The following is a 14782-nucleotide window of genomic DNA, read 5'->3' on the forward strand; positions in this document are numbered from 1 at the left end:
GCGCGCCGGCCCCTCGTGCCCAGCCCTGCGGTTGGGGTGAGCGCGTGAGGCTCAGGCCCCTTGGCCTGCGTGCAGTGGCCTGTCCCAGCCTGGCCTTGGGGACAGACGGCCTGCGCGCCCTGCCAGCTTCCTTGGGGGGCCGGGAAAGAGCCGGTTTTGCTAGGCCCCACAGGTTCTGAGAGGGGGGCACGTGGGCGCAGGCTCTCCTCCTCCCCCCTCCAGCGCTGGCCGGGCACAGAGGATTTTTAAAAGGCTTCCGTGCCCCTCTCTCACTGCCCCTTCATCCGCCCCCCGAGACATCCCCAGTTTTCTTGCCCGAGGTGAAGGGATTTGGACGTCTCCCCCCAGGTGCTTGAAAGAAGAGAAGGTTGGAGAAGGAGGAGGAGGAGACTGGGGGGGCCGCTGGTGGTGGTGACAGGGCTGGGAGAGAGAGAGGAGAGGGACGGAAGGGAGGAGGGGGCTGGGTGGGGTGGGGGTGACAGGCAGAGAGGAGCCTGGTCAACAAGCCAGCACCACTCTGCTAGGAGGCCAGGCCGGCTCCTGCAGCCGACGCATCCTGTGTGAGGAGACACACATAGATTGCTTTCTTGGGGGCTCTTTGTCAGCCACCAACCCAGAGAACACACACTGACACACACGTACACAAAGATCTGAGCCAGGTTGTGGGAGGTAAGTGGGGGAAGGAGAAGGAGGGGGAAACAGTGTCTGCGGTGGGCTTTGGGGTGGAGGGGCGGGGGGATGGGCCCTGAGGGGCTTTGGGGTGCTTGTGAGGTGAGCATTTCCAAGACCGTGTGCTTGTGGGGTGTGGGGGAACTCACGGTGACCTTCCCCGCCTCAGGAAGACCTAAAAGGGAAAAGCAGCCCCCAGCGAGATCCCCCCGTGCTGACGATTTTCAGGGACTTGTTGGCAACTCAGCGAGGGTTGCCATAGCTTTTTTATGTAGGGTGACCAGAACCGGCTGAAACTGGTTTGAGGCAGATCAGCTCCTGAACACAATGCAGTCACTGAGCTACTACAGTGGGATAGCAGCTTCCTCCCTTCATGGCAGCCAAAAGCAGAGGAGCTTGCAGGAAGGTACCATCCCAACACAGTATGTGAATACACACTTAGACACCACACAGCACTGGTACGTGACTAATGGAGCCCTAAAAGATTCTGTGTAGAGAAGATGGGGGAAAAGGTGCAGGTTTGCAGGGTCTGAGATGATTTGAGCTTTTCCTGCCTTTTTCTTTTGCTTAAGGGATGGACAAGGAGCTGAGATTTATGACCCTTATTAAAGAAAAAAATGTGCCTTGCTAGGGTGGGGACACTTGGTTTATGCAGTCTCTCTCTCTGTTTTTAACAAAACAAAACCAAAATGAACTGATGGATTTGTAATGGTAGTTTGTTTGTTGCTGGAGAATGCTACTTTGCATGCTTTTTTCTCTTGCAGGCTATGTTCTGTTTTGTGCTTTTCCTTTTAGAAGCTACTAAAGGGTGTTGGGGATACTTCTGACTATTATGAAGGCCAAAAGGTAACAGTATTGTTCTAGGAAATGAGCATAAATGCGTTCCAGTGATGCTGCTAGCCATACATGCTGTCTTTTTTTTCCTTGTAGGCCTGTTGACTGGGGCTGCTTTTAACCCTTTCATGTTTGCAGAGAATGCAACCGTGTGACAGTAACTGAACATTGGTCCAAAGTCTTTCCAAAAGGTCAAGGTTCACAAGGTGAGATACGCTGTTTTGAGGGTGAATTTATTTATTTGCAGATCCATTCAGATGCAGACTGACAGTGGCTTGGTACCCTGGAGATAAAATTGGGTTCAATGTGGAGAAGAAATACTCTTAATGTTATCCAAGCTTAATGAGATTAGAGTGACTTTATGATGGTGTTGCTGTCAAGGAGGAATCTGAATGCCTTCATTAAATCGCATGTGTCTGGGCATTTGGAAGAGTCAGGCCTGGAAAGAAGCAAGTTTAGAGAATGGTAGGCATCAGGGCCTTGTGGAGAATGTGCTGTTTTGCATAAGACTGAAGCAGTACACATGGAGTGTTGTCCTGATGATTGTAAGAAAAGGAAGGGCTTTTCCAAATCGAGGCAGTCTAGCCACCTTTTTTAGGATTTGAGGAGTCTGAAGGTAGATTTGCCTTTTATTCATTTATCACCTTTCTTTTATCTTGCTCCCTATGTTTAACCTGAAAGGTTTTTCACTCCGAGTCAAGTGGTGGAATGTCTTTTATTGATTTTGGGGGTTGTTGACGGTGAGTTCGCCATTGGATTATTTGTGGCATACATTTTAATGTGGAATACTAACGCCATACCAGGAGGAAACTGGGCAGTCTGGCTTCATCTGTGAAAAGATGACTGTTAGCCGAAAGCTTTACTGTAATGGATGGTAGAAAATGTCTAATGCTTTAAAAGATCGCAGTTAGATTGGAGCTGGCGTTTTTATGCAGCCTTCAAAACCAGAGGCTGGAGAGGAGAGGAGAAAACAGTGAGGAGTGCAGCAAAGTGTAGAACAAAGGCTGTGAGAGCTTGCAGGGGGGGCACTAAACATCTTGCCTTGGGGTTCCTTGTGAAAAGAATTCACTTCCCCAAACAGGAAACCAGCAGCTCCAGAATCGTTTCCAGTATGATCTCAACAACAGACTGAACTGGTTCTGCCTTTCTGCTGGTTTGGTAAAAGTACAGTCAAGAGGAGTCCATAGAAGAAGTGATTGAAAATAAATTTCTTCCCTACTTTGAAGTGGGTATTTCGTTCCTCTCCGTGTTCAGCAGAATAGTCTTTTCAGAAATGCCAAGGATCTTAGAATTGGTTAAGTTGTGTGCTGGCGGTTAGTGGGCAGCCTATCTGCATTGAAGGATGTCAAGTATGCAAGAGTTTTTATTGTTGAAATGTTTTTCATTTGGCTGTAGAACATCCACTGTGTGATAACACTGGCAAAAGGGAAACGAGTGCACGGTTAGCTCAGAATACTTTACATAGTATTTAATAGAGATAAATGTAATCTCGGACGGATATACCAGTAAATAGCTTACATGATGGAACAAAATTCTTTACAAATCACTGTGCTAAAATTGGTTTTCAATTCCACCTCATTTTTGACTGCTAGAGGTTCTGTGTATGACTGTGGCAGGAATATGCTTGCAAAGCAGTTCTGAATCCATGTTGCATGATACGCTGCTTCTGCTTTTCTGGTGCCAACTAAAACTCAGATGGCTAATATGATAAACCTTAATTAGCTTAATACAATAAGCTATTTTATCATTTAGTCCTTCATTCCGGTCTTTTGAGAGTCAGTGATTTTTATTTAACTTTGACAGCTAACCACTCGTAATGATGGTTTCTTGAGACTGTGTTTAAAAAACCTTTTTTGTAAGCCACTGCATGTCATGGAATGTTCTAGTTTACTCTCGGTGTTTTTTAGCCTTGTTGCTCCCCCTCCCCGCAAAGACTCCTGGAAATAGCATTTGTTTTGCATTAGGCCAGTCTTTCCAGCTGCAAATGCTGCTTAAGGTTGGAGAGCTGGTTCTCCAGGGCAGAAATGATGAGCTCATCTTGGATAGAGCCTTGTCTCAGGTGTTGCTCTCAGGCTGAAGTATAACAGTGTAGCAGGCCCAGATCTCCCAGAGAGAGAAACCCAGGGTTTTCTGGGCCCAGAATGTGAGTATGGAAAATAAGCAAGGGCACATTCCTTCCTGGAATATCCAGGAGGTAACATAGTAGCACCCATACTTGGGGCGGGGTCCTGTGCCTTGCTGTTGCTGTCACTGTGCCTGGTTAGAATTGCCTGCAGTGGACTCTAAGGACGACCTGCGAGCCATTCTCTCTGGAGCAGGAATGTGTGGGTTTGGCTGAAACGAGTACACTGGAAAAGAAAGTGTAAACTGGGTGTTGAACCCTTGCTTGTTTTTATCATTTGCCTCTCTAGAGTCATTTTTTCCATGTTGATCCAGGGCTTTAGAACTCTCAGGCTAGCATGGTTCAGGAGATCAATCTCTGTTTTTTTCCTCAGGGATTCCCTGCCCCCACCCATCTTGACTTATTTTTAAGGAAGGTCCAGGAAGGAGGTAGCCATCATGTAAATGGAATTTTCTGCTTCTACCTTAGTCTAGGGTGAGTGAGAGTTTTAGGATTTGTATTCTCCCTTCCCCCCTTTCTGTCTTCCCTTGAAATGCTTTCTTGGGCTTTGCTGTGGAGTACGGTCTGTCTTCAGCTGGTTTTGAATAACGTTTTCCATATCCTTGGTAGACCTCTGTCTGCCTTCACAGCTGAGGTTATCCTCATGTGGAATCTCTAAAAGGTTGCCAATGCAAGGAAAACTGACAGTATCTGAAAAACATTTGGGGTCGCTCCTTTCTCATTCCGCTAACATCTCTTCTTAATCCTGATACTGTCACAAGAACAGCAGCAGCCATGATGAACATTATGGAAATCCACACGTTTGTGTTAATTATATTTTAGGGATGATCTTCAACCAAGTTATGGTTGAAGAATGAACATTTAAAATTTTTCAATTTACATACAATAAAGTTTACTCTGTGACAGATAGTTGTATGGATTTTGACATATGTATAGAGTTGTCTGTCCACCACCATGGTTGATCAGATGATTTAAGCCAAAATATTTCCTCTTGCTGCCTGCTTTGTAATCAGACTCTTCTGCACTGTTACCATTGGCGACTGCTGTCCCACTATAGGGACATTGTTCTTTGTTCATATAGTTTGGTCTTTTCCAGAATGTCATATAAGCAGCTTCTTTCACTTAGCAAAATGCATTTGAGGTTCATCCATATTGTTCTGTGTATCCATACTTAGCTCTTTTTTATTGTTGAATAGTATTCCACTCTATCGATCTACCACAGTTTATCCATTTACTGGTAGAAGGACATTAGGATTGTTTCCAGTTTTGGGTGATTGTGAATAAAGCTGCTGTAAACATTTGTGTACATAAGTTCTTATTTCTCTTTGTTGAGTACTTAGAATTGGGGTGGCTGGGTCATATAGTACACACATGAGAATTAGAAGTTTGAATGAAAATAAATTCAGCTCATCGTAACTCACAGAAAAAATCTAGACTGGACAGCTGCAGTTAAGCCTTCCCAAGAAAGAGATCTTAGTGAACATTGTCTGAAGACACACGAGAGATGATCATGATAATAGCACACTCTCTAATGGGATGACATGCTTTATAGCCCTGAACTAATCGGAATTAGCTAAAAGTGGAAACAAAAAACTGTGAATGGTGTGAAATGGCCTTTATGTCCTCTACAATTATTTTTAATCTCTTCAGAAACATTTGGCAGTTTAATTTTTACATTTGTTTTCGGGTTCAGTAAAATGCCAAACAATAATAAAATTGAAAATTTGTTGAAATCTAAGTTGTGTGTAAAAAACTTCTTAATTATAAGTTGATTTATTGGATGCCAAAATATTGGTGGCGGTTTAAGACTTGAAGTTATTACTCAGCTTTTATATCTTTCAAGGAGGTGAAAAATTGAAGCAATATCAAAACAATGAAGAGGGGACATTTTGGAAGCAGATTTTTCTTTTATGGATAAAATAACTTTTCAGATTGGGAAGAACAAATACAGGTAAAGGTGGTGTAGAGGGAGGAGAGCACAAGAAGTGGGAAGTGAGGTTAATTTGAGGATTATTTCAGCCCTTTAACAAATTTACTGAGTGTTTACTAAGCACCAGACATTGTGCTAGGTGCTGGGAATACAGAGGGAAAAGGAAACCAGAGAATAGAATCTAGTGGAAAGTAGCCTATCCCGCCGCGGGTTTGGATCCTATATAGGAATGGCCGGTGCGCTCACTGGCTGAGTGTGGTGCGGGCGACACCAAGCTGAGGGTTGCCATCCCCTTACGGGTCATGAAAAAGACAAAAAAAAAAAGAAGAAAGTAGCCTCCAGAGCTATGATAGGAATGTGAATGGGCCACCTAATGCCAAGTGTCAGGGGAGGAGTCCTTGATGGGGTGGCTTCTGAGCTTAACCGTGAAGGCCCAGTAAAAATATGTAAAGCAGGCACAGGCAGGGAAGAGCATGAGAGTCCGATGCAGCAGCGTATGGAAGGGCACGGCTAGGGTTTGTTGTTGCAGGTCGAGTGTGGAAGCGATAAGTGATGCTAGAAGGCAGTCGAGGGCCAGGCTGATGAAAGCCTTTCTATACATTCCCTTCGAGTGTGGACTTCTTGGTGCAGGCAGTATAGGCAGAAAGACTCAAGCTCTCATCAGAAAGCACCGTGGAGGATGGAATGGAGGCTGTTCAGGCTGCAGGTAGGGAGGAAAAATGAGGGGGCCACTGTAGTAATCCAGGAGAGAACCGGTGAGGGCTTTTGATTCAAGGTGGCATTTGTGGGGCTGGAGTGGTGGGTGGTGGCTGCTTCAGGGGGCTATGTGTGTGTGTGTGGTGGCATCTGATTAGATGTAGATAGGGAGGGGGAGAGTCTGCCTCTGAGGAGGCGGTCTGAGGTTTCTTGGCGACTGCCTGCTTCTGTCTTTGAGGCAGCATATTCAGAAGGCAGAGTAGCTTTGGAGGAGTGGAGGTGGAGGGGCTTGATACAGTGAGTTGAAATTAGGATTCAGTGGCCTGTGGAGGTGCCCTTTGCCTCTGGGCTCTGTCCGTGTGGAGTTTAGGAGGGCTGTTTGGGCCAGAGGTCTACACTGGGAGTACTTAGTGTAGAACAGAGATAATAGGAGAATGGTGTAAAAAGGGTTGAGTTTGGGGTCTCTTAAGGTACTGTCTTGTATGGTAAAAACCATAAATGAAGAGGGGAGGGGGAGACCAAAGAACTTAAAGTGCATGCTTCAGAAAGTTGGAGGAAACAGCATTTCTAGAAAGGTAGAAACTGATATTAGTAGCAAACACCTGCAGGCCCTGTGGTATGTGGTGGCCATTTGCTTATGACATCTCACTTAATAGATACGGTAAAATGAGCTGTATGCTCTTATCCCCATGGTACTAGAGGGAAGCTGACACGCAGATCCTGGCCAAGTTCTCCCGGCTTGTAAATGGTAGTAGAGTCAGGATTTGAAGCATTTCCTAATCACTATGCTGTTCTGCCTTGGGGAGCCCAATTGGTGGACGGGGGTGACTACGGAAGGTGTTTTAGGGGTGTGAAGCCTAGGAGGAGGCCCAGAGAGGACACAGTAGTGCCAAACAGCAAAGACACCGATGGTGTTCAGGTTTGAGGTGTAGTTGACTGTCAGGGTGAGACTGTGTCGTGGAGAAGTTTGAGATACACTAAGGGCTTTTGTATTTGGCCAGATTTTCCTGACTTTAGTCAGCACAGAGAGACAATCTGTATCTGTACCAGAGGCAGTTCTAGAAATAGTGTGTTGACAAGACTTAAAACAATTTTATTGGGCACTAGGGTGAGGATACAAATTGGAAGGGAGAAGGAATACAGAGGTGTTTTTTATTTTAGGTATCTGGTATCCTTTGAAAAGGATGAGAAAAGCAAAGTGAATTGGAATTGGTGCTGAGAAAACTCTTTTGTTCTGATAATAAATAAACATAGCTTAAAGAATTCTTCGAAACTTTTTCTATGGGCAGGAATTTCTAAATTCTGGCTGTTTTAGAATGAAAGGGGAGAGCAAGTTCTGTTTAATCTAAAGCTGGAGAGACTGAAAGAAATAATTTTTAGATCAACTCAGAGTGGGTTTTTTAGCTGTCCCACACATTCCCTACTAAAGCACTTGTAGCCCACAGCCCAAAAATGCAGGTTTTGTATTGTTTTGTTTTCAGTCAGTTATTACAACTTCACATAATTAGAGCTTCCAGGCATCTTGAATGATCCATAGAGACCTAAAGATAAAATCAAGGTGGTGTAGTTCTTGACCATTTTTTCAACATTATCCTTTTTTTTTTTGGAAACAAACTCCTCCTTTCCAGAGGCTGACTTATGGAGTTAGAAATGAGTATTGATTTTATAATTTTATTCTGTGAGTAACAGATTCTTTCTAGGGATCTGAATAGTAAGAATTAGATTGTTGAAAAACTAAATAGGTTAGAAAATTCAAAGCGCTGTGTTTTAAAGGATCACATACAGAAGTACTTTAGGTGTTTATAGTTATCTTATTTTCTACAGTGAGCCTAAATTGGGGGGTAGGGATTATCAAGTAGTTAATAGCAGGTTTAGAAATGGAACCCAGCACCCTGGACATCTGGTCCATGACTGCTTCCATCATTACTTTCTATGCCTTCCAAAACTTATCATGTATGTTTTTATGCTATATAATCCAGCTCATATTTATAATCCTTATATGAACTTGAAAACGAGTTAATTAAATTAAGCCTCACACACATAATACACACACATAATTGATGACCTGATCCTTAACAGTTTTACTGATTTAACATAGCAACAATGGGAGAGGTAGTGTGAGAACTGATTATGTTTAGTGTTCTAGTTAAATCTGGGTGGCAAGGTGGTGGAGATTTCCACTTGCCTTGGCTTGTCTCTCAATGATATAAACCTGTGTTCTGCCACCTATTAGCTGTGGGACCTTGAGCAAGTTACTTACATTCCAAATCATACTTTTCTTGAGGGTTGTTATGAGGATTAAATGAATATAAAGTGATTAGCAGAGTGTATGTGTTAAGTCTTTCCCCAAATTGTAGGTATTGTTTTGTGTTCCTTGGTCTCCTTGTTTTAGGAGAATGGACTTAGCCACCAGCATTTTTTTTTTTCTTTCTTGGAGGGTATTGTGTCTCCTGTCCTACCCTACCTCATTTGCAAATAGAGATGTTTGTTTTTGACCATGAAAACACACAGAGTGTGTGTCTCCTGCCTCATCTCTAGGACTTCAGTTACCCCTGTCCTATATCTGGCTAAAAGGTGGTGAAATGTAGGTAAGAGGGTAGCGTACTTGTTCCTACTTGGCTGTACTTTTTTGTAGTTGGAGAATCATGCTTAAATTTTGTCATTATGATCTTGTACTTCAACTGTCTTTTTTCCTAGAAGATTTCAGCCCGGTCAGTGAGCAGCTGTAGTTTGGTATAATCTACGTTAACCGAAGTTTGAAACAAAAGAAAACTTGATTGCAAAAATATGCCAGGTTAGCAAAAGCCTGTGTTCTGTCCCTTTACTCTGGCACTTTGCTTCCCACATTTGCTTGACAATGACTGCATAGTCATATCCTGCACACTGGGATTTGGGGGTGAGAGAAGGTTGAATAGAGAAGGGATCCAAGAGATCCATGAATAATTATTTTATATCTGGAACTGCTCTGTCTAGTATGGTAGCCACCAGCAACATGTGGCTATTGAGCATTTGAAAATGTGTCTGCTGAGATGAGCTGAAGAATAAGATACACACCAGATTTTGGAGACTTAATAAAAATAAGTAAAATATCTCATTAGTTTTTTATATTGATTACATGCGGAATTGATAATCTTTTGGATGTTTTGGTTAAATAAAATCTATTAAAATTTATTTTACCCTACCCCCTCTTTTTATCTCTTTTAAAAATGTGATTACTAGAAAATTAAAAACTATATACATGGCTTTCATTATATTTCTTTTGGTCATTGTTGGTCTGGAAAGTTGCATGGCCATGTAAGTAAGTTTTTTGTTTTGTTTTTGGCCACTGGCCAGTACTGGGATCCAAACTGTCGACCTTGGTGTTGTCAGCACAACACTTTGTCGACTGAGCTAACCACTAGCCCATGTGAATAAATATAGCAATGAATTTTCTCTGGTGCCCTGCAATAGTCATATTTATTGATATCAATAAATCCTTTTTTTGGTTGAAAAAGAGAGCGTAGTAACTATTTTAGGGTCTCCTTGTTAGAGAAATTCATCCTCCCCTAGTTTGGGCCTTTTTCTCTCCCAGGTGTTCCTATTTGACAGTGGGGTCTAGATAGCCATGTTGAATTGGTTTCTGCTTCGTAATGGAAAGGGAACCAGTATTTATAGCAGGTTTACTGTGTGCTAGATGCCTTACATTTATTGTCTCTGTAAGGTATAATTAATGTTCCATTGAGACTCAGAGGTTAAGTGACTAGCTGAAGATTGCACTGATAAGTGATTTACCTTGGACTTGAACCACAGTTTGACTAGCTTTGAAGTTCTTCCTTGATTCTACTGCTTCCTAATGCCTCTCCCTGATAAAAGCTCCTGCTTGCTGCTGATGTCCTGTATTTTCCTCCCAGAGTCTCCTGCTACGTCCTGGGTGCCCTTGAGGTCTTAACTGCACTTCTCACACTTTAATTTGCATACAGATCACCCGGGGATCTTGTTAAACTGCAGATAATGATTCAGTAGGGCTGGGGTGGGCCCCCAACATCCTGCATTTCCAACTAGCTTTCCAGTGATGTTGACACTGCTTGTTCATGGATTACACTTTTGAGTAGCAAGGGTCTCAGCTGTTTTCCCTTGGTCTCAGACCTGCTGCCTTTGCTTGCAGAGCCGTCTGATTCTCCAAGCCTTGCCACCAGGACTCACCCTCTGGCTTGGTGTGTGATGCCAGCAGTGAGGCACATGGGGCCAGAGCTACTCTTTTGGTCACAGATTCTCAGTTCTGGCATGAATGCTGATTTCCAGTTACTCAGGATCTGACTGAATCCTTGGTTTGTTTCTCGTCTACATTCCTGCATTACTCTAGCTTTGGTGTCTTGATCCCTTTTCAGCCCCTTGTCTCCTGTATGTAGCCTGATAAGACGGAAGATAATTTTAATATTGAGATTAGACCCAGGAGCTGTTAGCCTGGCACTGTTTCTGCCCCCAAGCCTGATGAGGAATTGACTTGTGACATTTCCTTAGGATGGGAGTTAACAAGAGCCACCCCACAGACCAGTGCTGGGAAATGGTTAATCACAGCACTTGCTTCTTCAGCACATGATAAGGAGACAGACCTTGTGTCTATCCTTGGGTCCGTTCTGGGGAAGGGTACATTGGGGCCTGGGCCAAACAAATTGAGTTGCAGGTAGGAGTTCAGTGTTTGAGCTGTGTTAGAACTGTAAGAGGCTGTGGAAGACTTTAGTTAGTGGGTATTTTACTTTGGGAAGCCATATTGATTAAATCAGCTATAGCAATAAAATGATATCTGCTACACCAGAAAGTTTACCTCCCCTTGTCTCTACAAGAAAACCATTTCCCAGAAATCCTGGTTGAGTTTTAGATCTTATTGCATCTGGGCACTTGAGAGTTCTGCCATATATGAGTCTGGCACATTCAATACAATTTGTTAATTGTTGGCTAAATCCATCAGCTCCCTGTTTAGTGTAGAATCCTGTGCCTGGCATGGTGGGAGTCTCTGTTCTGGGCCTGTGCGTGTGGCTGCTGTGGAGGGGAGTAAAGTAGGGTTTGGGGGACTATGGACAAGGCTAGGTGTTTGGACAGTTGAGGCTGTGGGTCCAGCCCTAGAGATAGGGAGTGGAACCATGAAAGTTAATCAGAATTGGGGGTGAGTTCAAAATGTAGCTGGGGTGGTACATCAAAAGCCTTGCTGGAGCATGCCAGGAGTCGGGGTAAGTTAGGAGTCAAAAATCAGGCAGATAGGCCTGTGGAGGCAAAACAAAGATGGATGGTCACAAGTCCAGTGAAATAGGCATGGACTAGGAAAGCTCAAGCTTGCGGAACAGATGGATATGTAGAAGTTCAGGACGGCAGGAATCAGGCAGTCTGCGTGATGTGTGGTGCTGTTGGCAAAGGCCCACAGAGTGACTGTGGATTGAGTGAGTAAAGAGGTGAATGAATGAGGACAGCAGGAGATACGAGGACCAGTGACCGCTGGATAACTGGACCAGCCTTTCCTGGCAGCCTTTGTGTGGGATGTGACTGAGGACACCTGGGAGCCCAGGTAGCGGAGGTGAGGCACGTGGATCGCGAGAAGCAGTAGCTCCTCGAAGGCAAGATTCAAGTGGGACTAAGTGGGACTAGAGTCCAGCCTTTCCTGGCAGCCTTTGTGTGGGATGTGACTGAGGACACCTGGGAGCCCAGGTAGCAGAGGTGAGGCACGTGGATCGCGAGAAGCAGTAGCTCCTCGAAGGCAAGATTCAAGTGGGACTAAGTGGGACTAGAGTGTTTGCATGGCAAATGAAAGGGATTTGTTACAAGGCACAGTGGCAGAAGCTGTCAGGAAGACTCGACCTCAGGAACTCAGATGTCATTGTATGCTGAGCTTACTCTTTGTGCCTCCCCGGGGTAGGACTGTGTTCTCTTTCCTGTGCATGTGGTCACATATGGCTATCCCATAGCCCCTGTGTTTCCATGTCCTCACATAAATGAGTGGACGACATCTGTGCTCCTCAGTCCTACCAGTTCTCAGGATCAAAAATCTAATTGGCTCTGGTCTAATCAGCTGTGGCTTGGAGAGCTGGGTGACTTTTAATCCTAAGTGGGTAATGGTAGTTTTCATGAAGGTGGCACTGTACTCATGAGACACACCCCAGCAGGGTCTACTGCAGTGGGAACCATAAGGGCACGTGCGATATAGTGTTAGCTGTCTCTTGTGTCTAGTCAAGGCATTCCTCATTTAAAAATGTGATGCTTTCTAGAGAATGTCATTCTGAGAGCAAAATCTGGTGGCTGCCTTTGTTCAGACATTGACAAAACCGTTAAGTGAATGAGTAAAGTCAATGAGAAATGAGCTGTGCATGTTTATTAGGTTAGTTTAACAAGCTGGAGGCAAAAAGGTAATGGAAGTGGGGGCTGCCGTTTTATATGGAACGTGCTTTTGTTCATATATAAACATGACATTGTTGGCCAACTATTGGTTTTTTCAGTGGTAGGGATGGATCTTCCTTGGTTCATTCCATCTTTCATCTGTTCTTACAGCCTTGAGCATAGAGTTGTTATATGACTACACTGTTTTGAGGGTGTAGTTTGTAGCTTTGCTTTTAATTCACTATTGTCAGAAAATCACTTATCTGTAAGTGAATTGAATTTGTGTCCTTAATTTTTAACACTTTTCTGACAATGCTCACTTGGATTCTAGGGGCAGGAGTGGGAAGAAGAATACAAAAAAGGAAATGATTGGGTCCAAGTAGAGGCGTGAAAAAGGGGAGGCATGGAGTTTGATAGAAAGGGAAAGATGACCCAGAGAGGGAAGTAATGGGAACCCCTCACTGATAGCATGAGAAGAAAACGTGTGTGGGGCCCTCTAAGCATGGCAGAATGGCAGGGTGGATATTTTTTGGTAAGAAATGATGAAAAACTAGAGTTGCAAGGAAGATTATCTTAAGGGTGACTTGGTCACCTTGGGAGAGTGCAGCTAAGGAGAGTGTCTCTTTGGAGCCATTTTTGGTTTCTGATTAGTTAGGCCTCACAGCAACCCTGAAAAGTGGGTTGTCTTACTCGTCACATTTTATGCCCGAGGAACTTGAGGCTCAGAGAGGTTAATGAACATGCCACGGCTCGGTTGTGCATTCGCACCCAGGTCTTTCTGACCCTGAAGTCTACCCCCTCTACCGTTCTTCAGTAGGTGGCCAAGGTGTGTGAGCTCTTTGGAGTGTAGAAAGTGAATTTTTCGTCTATTTTCTGTTTACTCAAAATCATAAAAACAGTTTATTTGGCTTTGTAGTATTTCCTCCATAGCAAATATGAGTTGTCTGAGTAGTGCATTGGACTGAGACATTGGAGCCAGGAAATTTGGCCACGTGACTGGAGGAATTGTCCAAACCTATTGTTTAGGGCCTGTCATGGGTATACAAATGTATATTTGAGGCTCTCATAGGCAGGCATGTGTGTGCGTGTATGTTTGGGGTTCCTCATAGGTATGTATCTGTTTGGCAAAATGCTACTCTGATTTATCTGGCCAATGTTAATTTTGGGACAGATTAAACACATAGTTTAGCAGTTGACAAAATACTTAAACTTTAATGGTTTTGATTTAGTAGATGACTCATAGAATTTTAAAAATTTCTTTTCCTCTTGAATGTTAGGATATTGTTGACTTGAGTTGGATTTCAGATTTAGCTATGATATCTTTGGTTACACAGTGCTCTAATTTCAGGTCATTGAGGACAGGAAAAAATCTAAAATGCATCTGTTTTGCTTTTTCAAAGACCTTGCTGGATTGCCTGTCTGCAAGGAGCACTTAAGTTGAGAATGCTCTTCATTATGTCCACGTAGTTGCTGGGAATTCCAGTGGCATCTATCTTATTGCTTATTTGGGAGCATCAGAGTTGTGGCTTAATTTCTTCTAGGACTTTCTCTGTGCTAGAATCCTATCACTGACCTTGTTTGATAGGTACTGCAGTAAGCACCTGTGTACCTGGATTGTTTTATTTAATCCTCACAATAACTGTACGAGGTAGATCTTATTATCTGCATTTTGCAATTGAGGAAACGGAGCTTATAGAACTTAAGTCACTTGCTTAGAATTTTGTAACATTTTAAAAGGAAAAGCTAGGATTCATCCCATTTTGTCTTACTGCAAAGCCCATGCTTTTAGCCACTTCAGTGTACTGTGGTTTATAGGTGTCATTTCTACAGCTAATTGATGTAGAAATGACACCTAGGCTCAAATACATTTGAGATTCAAAGCCACTGCTTCTAGGTCTAACAGTATTTCCCCTGTTTTCAAGATGCAGGAGGTATTTCTCACTTGTTTCATGACACTGATGTGGCTGTGGCTATTGAAAGTCCATAATCATTAAAAAGATACAATGCTCCCTTTACTAATTTTTCTTCCTTTACTGTGTATACGTGTGCCTACTTGTGTGTGTGTGTGCGCATTGTCCAACACAATATCCTCCTTTTGGCGATACTTATAGAACCAGTCAAACAAGGTTTTATTTATTTTTATTTTTTTTATTTTTTTATTTTTAAAAGATGATCGGTAAGGGGAT

The 14782-nt window shown here is 43.4% G+C and overlaps 1 protein-coding gene across 1 annotated transcript in view; it reads left to right on the forward strand.

Moving 5' to 3' along the window:
* Positions 1-774: 774 nt before the first annotated feature.
* ZNF532 (zinc finger protein 532) overlaps positions 775-14782 on the forward strand; it is a gene marked incomplete at its 3' end in the record, with an annotated part of 75041 nt that continues 61033 nt past the window's right edge. The window contains exons 1-3 of the mRNA XM_008583039.1: positions 775-1075; positions 1434-1515; positions 1600-1709. The remainder of the gene's footprint in view (positions 1076-1433; positions 1516-1599; positions 1710-14782) is intronic.

This window comes from Galeopterus variegatus, unplaced genomic scaffold (genome assembly GCF_000696425.1).
Source record: "Galeopterus variegatus unplaced genomic scaffold, G_variegatus-3.0.2 Scaffold2806, whole genome shotgun sequence".
Classification (NCBI taxonomy): Eukaryota; Metazoa; Chordata; class Mammalia; order Dermoptera; family Cynocephalidae; genus Galeopterus; species Galeopterus variegatus.